The sequence below is a fragment of the Triticum aestivum genome, chromosome 4A, assembly GCF_018294505.1.
Source record: "Triticum aestivum cultivar Chinese Spring chromosome 4A, IWGSC CS RefSeq v2.1, whole genome shotgun sequence".
Taxonomy (NCBI): Eukaryota; Viridiplantae; Streptophyta; class Magnoliopsida; order Poales; family Poaceae; genus Triticum; species Triticum aestivum.
Genome location: NC_057803.1, coordinates 325,125,603 through 325,131,061, shown reverse-complemented (window position 1 = coordinate 325,131,061; position 5,459 = coordinate 325,125,603).

The window sequence follows — 5,459 nt, the reverse complement described above, 5'->3', positions numbered from 1 at the left end:
GAATGATGTGATTGACTTGACCCATCTGTTAGCTTAGCACGATGATCATTTAGTTTACTGCTATTGCTTTCTCCATAACTTATACATGTTCCTATGACTATGAGATCATGCAACTCCCAAATACCGGAGGAACACTTAGTGTGCTATCAAATGTCACAACATAACTGGGTGACTATAAAGATGCTCTACAGGTGTCTCCGATGGTGTTTGCTGAGTTGGCATAGATCAAGATTAGGATTTGTTACTCCGAGTATTGGAGAGGTATCTCTGGGCCCTCTCGGTAATGTACATCACTATTAGCCTTGCAAGCAATGTAACTAATGAGTTAGTTATAGGATGTAGCATTACAGAACGAGTAAAGAGACTTGCCGGTAACGAGATTGAACTAGGTATGATGATACCGACAATCGAATCTCGGGCAAGTAACATACCGATGACAAAGGGAACAACGTACGTTGTTGTGTGGTTTGACCGATGAAGATCTTCGTAGAATATGTAGGAACCAATATGAGCATCCAGGTCCGCTATTGGTTATTGACCGGAGATGAGTCTCGGTCATGTCTACATAGTCCTCGAACCTGTAGGGTCCGCACGCTTAACATTCGGTGATGATCGGTATTATGAGTTTATGTGTTTTGATGTACTAAAGGTAGTTCGGAGTCCTGTATATGATCACGGGCATGACAAGGAGTCTCAAAATGGTCAAGACATACAGATTGATATAATGGAAGCCTATGTTTGGACATCGGAATGGTTCCGGATGAGTTCGGGCATTTTTCGGAGTACCAGGAGGTTACCAGAACCTTCGGGGAGTCGATGGGCCTTAATGGGCCACAGTGGAAAGGAGGAGGAGGCGGCCATGGTGGGGGCGCGCCCCCAAGCCCAATCCGAATTGGGAGGGGGGGCCCCTTTCCTTCCCTCCTTCTCCCCCTTCCTTCCCTCTCCTACTCCAACTAGGGAAGGGGGAATCCTACTCCCACCGGGAGTAGGACTCCCCCCTTGGGCGCGACTATGAGGCCGGCCCTCTCCTAGTCCTCCACTCCTTTATATACAGGGGAGGGGGCACCCCATAGACACACAGGTTGATCATTGATCCCTTAGCCGTGTGCGGTGCCCCCCCTCCACCATAATCCACATCGGTCATATCGTAGCGGTGCTTAGGCGAAGCCCTGTTCCGGTAGCATCATCATCACTGTCATCACGTCGTCGTGCTGACGAAGCCCGCCCTCGACACTCAGCTGGATCTAGAGTTCATGGGACGTCACCGAGCTAAACGTGTGTAGATCACGGAGGTGCCGTACCTTTGCTACTAGGATCGGTTGGATCGTGAAGACGTTTGACTACATCAACACATTGTCATAACGCTTCCGCTTATGGTTTACGAGGGTACGTGGACAACACTCTTCCCCTCTCATTGCTATGCATCACCATGTAGATCTTGCGTGTGCATAGGATTTTTTTTTTGAAATTACTGCGTTACCCAACAGTGGCATCCGAGCTAGGTCTATGCGTAGATGTTATATGCACGAGTAGAACACAACGGAGTTGTGGGTGTGGGTATATACATATTTCTTGCCGTCACTAGTTGATTCTTGATACAATAGTATTGTTGGATGAAGCGACCCAGACCAACATTACACGTACGCTTACGTGAGACTGGTTCTACCGATATGCTTCGCACACAGGTGGCTAGTGGGTGTCTGTTTCTCCAGCTTTAGTTGAATCGGATTCAATGAACAGGGTTCTTTCTGAAGATCAAAAAGCAATCACTATACCGCGTTGTGGTTTTTGATGTGTAGGTAAGAACGGTTCTTGCTCAGCCCATAGCAGCCACGTAAAACTTGCAACAACAAAGTAGAGGACGTCTAACTTGTTTTTGCAGGGCATGTTGTGATGTGATATGGTCAAGACATGATGCTAAATTTTATTGTATGAGATGATCATGTTTTGTCACAGAGTTATCGGCAACTGGCAGGAGCCATATGGTTGTCGCTTTATTGTATGAAATGTAATCGCCATATAATTGCTTTACTTTATCACTAAGCGGTAGCGATAGTCGTAGTAGCAATAGTTGGCGAGACGAGAATGATGCTTCGATGGAGATCAAGGTGTCAAGCCGGTAACAATGGTGATCATGACGGTGCTTTATAGATGGAGATCAAAGGCACAAGATGATGATGGCCATATCATATCACTTATATTGATTGCATGTGATGTTTATCCTTTATGCATATTATTTTGCTTAGTTCGGCGGTAGCATTATAAGGACGTGGTTGCATAACCAAATTAAACATCCAATTACAGAGGTGACTACTACAACCATGGCATTTGCACACACCAAAGTAAACTATTACATGCATAATTACATAGGTGGCTACTACACACATGCCATTTGCACACACCAAAGTAAACTATATATTACACGCATGATTAACTAGGATAAATGATCATCTGATCATCATCTACTTCTTGTGACACTTGCTCTGGTTGTGGCTCGATCCGGCCTCGTCGATCTCCGTAACAAGGCACTTCCTCATGTCAACGATCCGCATGTGCATGTGTACACGCTCTTTGTCGTGAACCTAAGGTGAAGTTCATCCAGTTGCCGCATCCAGGCCCCGTGCCAGGATACGGGACGTGTTCTGTTGGCATCTTGCTTCATCATTTCGTAGTATGGGTCGATGATGGCCGAGGCAAGTTCAACCAGGGAGTCCTCTTCATGCCGCCCCAGACCCTGTAGTGCTCACGGATTTCGACAAGGTTCTTGCAGGCCCAGCCCATAACCCTGAGCGCTTTTACATAGTCGGTGGTTTCCACCATGGCGAACTTGTAGTCGGTGCTGTTGACAAACCTGGTGAAATGGTCGCAAGGCTCTGTGGCCATGCAGTAGTGGTAGATGAGGACATGATGGCTCATGCACAACTGGGCGACGACAACCTTATGATCTATGTTGGGACGACCGATAGTGTACTAGAGGTCGATGCCGACCACCTTGTACTTGTCTTGAGCAAGCAACTTCCCAACAGTGTTGATGTAGTCGTCCACCACAACCGGGTCGATGGTGTACAACACCGAGAGATCCGTCTCCCTCGCGTGGGTCTCCACTTTATGCTCGTCGAACTCCATTGGAGCGTCGCTAGACATCCCCTCTCTATGTGTCATCATTGGTGTGCTTGTTGTGTTGTGGGGCACGATCTAAAGGTTGAAGAGACTAAGGTTATAATGGCCACGAGAATGAAAGGGGAAGCCGGACGGCCTGGAATATCAGCACGCCCTGATGGCAGTTCTAATTTGTAGCGCGTAACTCCATTGTGCCGCACGTAACTCCATCGCGTGGCAATGCGCGTGGCGCAACCGCATGCATATGGGGCCGCCGACGTGATCGTGCGCAGGCCCAATAGCTGGCAGAGCGCACATGGAGGGACGCGAGTAGAGCGCTCCACGATCGCCTACACGACAAGCAACCATATATATGCATATAGCAGTTGAACATGCAAGGAAAAGATGTCACAAGCCGAGCGTGCCGACGGACGCGAGCAGAGCGCGCCGAGATGCCTAACAGCGAGCAGAGCTTGCCGAGGGACGTGAGTAGAGGTCGACATAGTGATACGTGGCAAATAAGACAAACTATGGGCAAAGGCTTTCTGGTATATAACCATTTGCGATTGATGAATTCATCGCTGACGGGTTACCTAGTGTGGTTCGTGTGTGTTGTGATATGCTCTGTCTGCAGAACATCTATGCTCTGTGTACAGAAGAACAACATATATATACTTGTAACATGACATGATTCCAATACCAAATTAAACATCCAATTATGTTATATAACAAATACCACAAATATTGCAAGGTTCAAATTCAGAGATTACAATGCCCAAATTCAAACATTGCAAACCTCGTCATTTCTGCAAAGGGATCAGCCGTTGACAAGTCATGTATGGGTTTGACACAATGACTTGCAATTGCTCTGTCATATGCTCTTCCAATACGAAGTTTAGCTTTTTTGGAGCCTCTTCCATTCTGCAGTACCTGCCGGCTTTGATCAACATACCATTCATCTTTCCTAATTAAATGTGTGTTCAACCTCAGTACCCTCAGCACCGTTGCTCTGGCAAGAAAGAACCTGGCGAGCGTAATCTCCGGTAAGGTCCCTCGGTAGGAGTTCAAAGTAATATTTGAGAGATGCAGATCCAGGCATTCGATGTGATTATCTTTATAAACATTATCCACCTCCAGGCCTATTATTATCTGCAAAAGAAGAGAACGTGTTAGTGCCTACATGCAGTTTTGGACACTACTACACGCCTATTTGGTTTGCAGGATTTGTAAAATGCACCAACGTGCCATCTTTGATCTGACATGATTAAGGTGGGCATTTGATTACAATCTAGAAACATGTAGCCTTCTTCACAAGAGGTTGGATTGGATGAAAAATTCCCTAAGAAAACTAGTACAGATGAATCCAAAGAAGAAATTCTTATGGATTGTAACCATATGAATCAAGCAACCAATATGGGGTGGGGGTGTATGTCCTGAAATCCTCCAAAATTCCTTCAGAAATCGTAGTACATTGTCATTGTAAACTTGGGAAAAGGTGCAAAAAATTGAACTCCCTTATGGTTAACATTTAACAAGAAAGGAACATCACCTCGATATACAGCTTCTTCAGGCACGAAAAGCATCTCAGGCAACTGAAAACTTGGTCTAGGTTGGGGCCGAAAATTCTAGTGCCAAGACCTTCACTGTGCCCAGAATCTAGGTGAAGCTTTGATGGATGACAGAGGAACATACATCTTCAAAACTTGAAATAATGTTGATATCAAGGAGAGGTATAAGGCGACTGTTGTACCTGAAAGTAGTAGTATTTGACAGACGAGTAGCCCACCACTGTCAATTTTGGTGTAGAAATGACATTGATTCTTATTGGACCCTGTTGATCAACTACAAGTAATCTCTCAAGTGAAGGTGTGTCCTCAATGCCCATATTGTGGTCCACCTTTTGTGATCTCTTGTTGCAGCACCAGCAACACACATAAATAGTTCGAAGAGTCCTGGAGGTGATGTGGAAGGTACTCGACCAATTCATCACCTGAAGACGAAGGAACTCAAGTGCAGTACAGCCATGGAGCATGCTCTCCATGTCATCCTTTGGGATGCATACGACGATGAGCTCGAGGTGCTTCCGTCATGGTAGAAAAAGAGTGGGTGCATCATTAAGGGGGGGATGGCAGTTCATGAACTTGGCAAGGCGCAGCGTGGGCGTGAAGCGGAGCGTGAACGTTGGCAGTGAGTGCATATGCCCATCATTAAAACTGAGGTCCTCGAGTTGATCTATGGCGGGGGATCGGAACCACTCGTCAAGCTTGGCTCGGTCCTTGCCATTGGAACAGAACTTGCCTGTGATAAGGCCTCTGATTGGGCCATGGTGACTGCTGAGGATCTGGGAGAACGCATCCAAG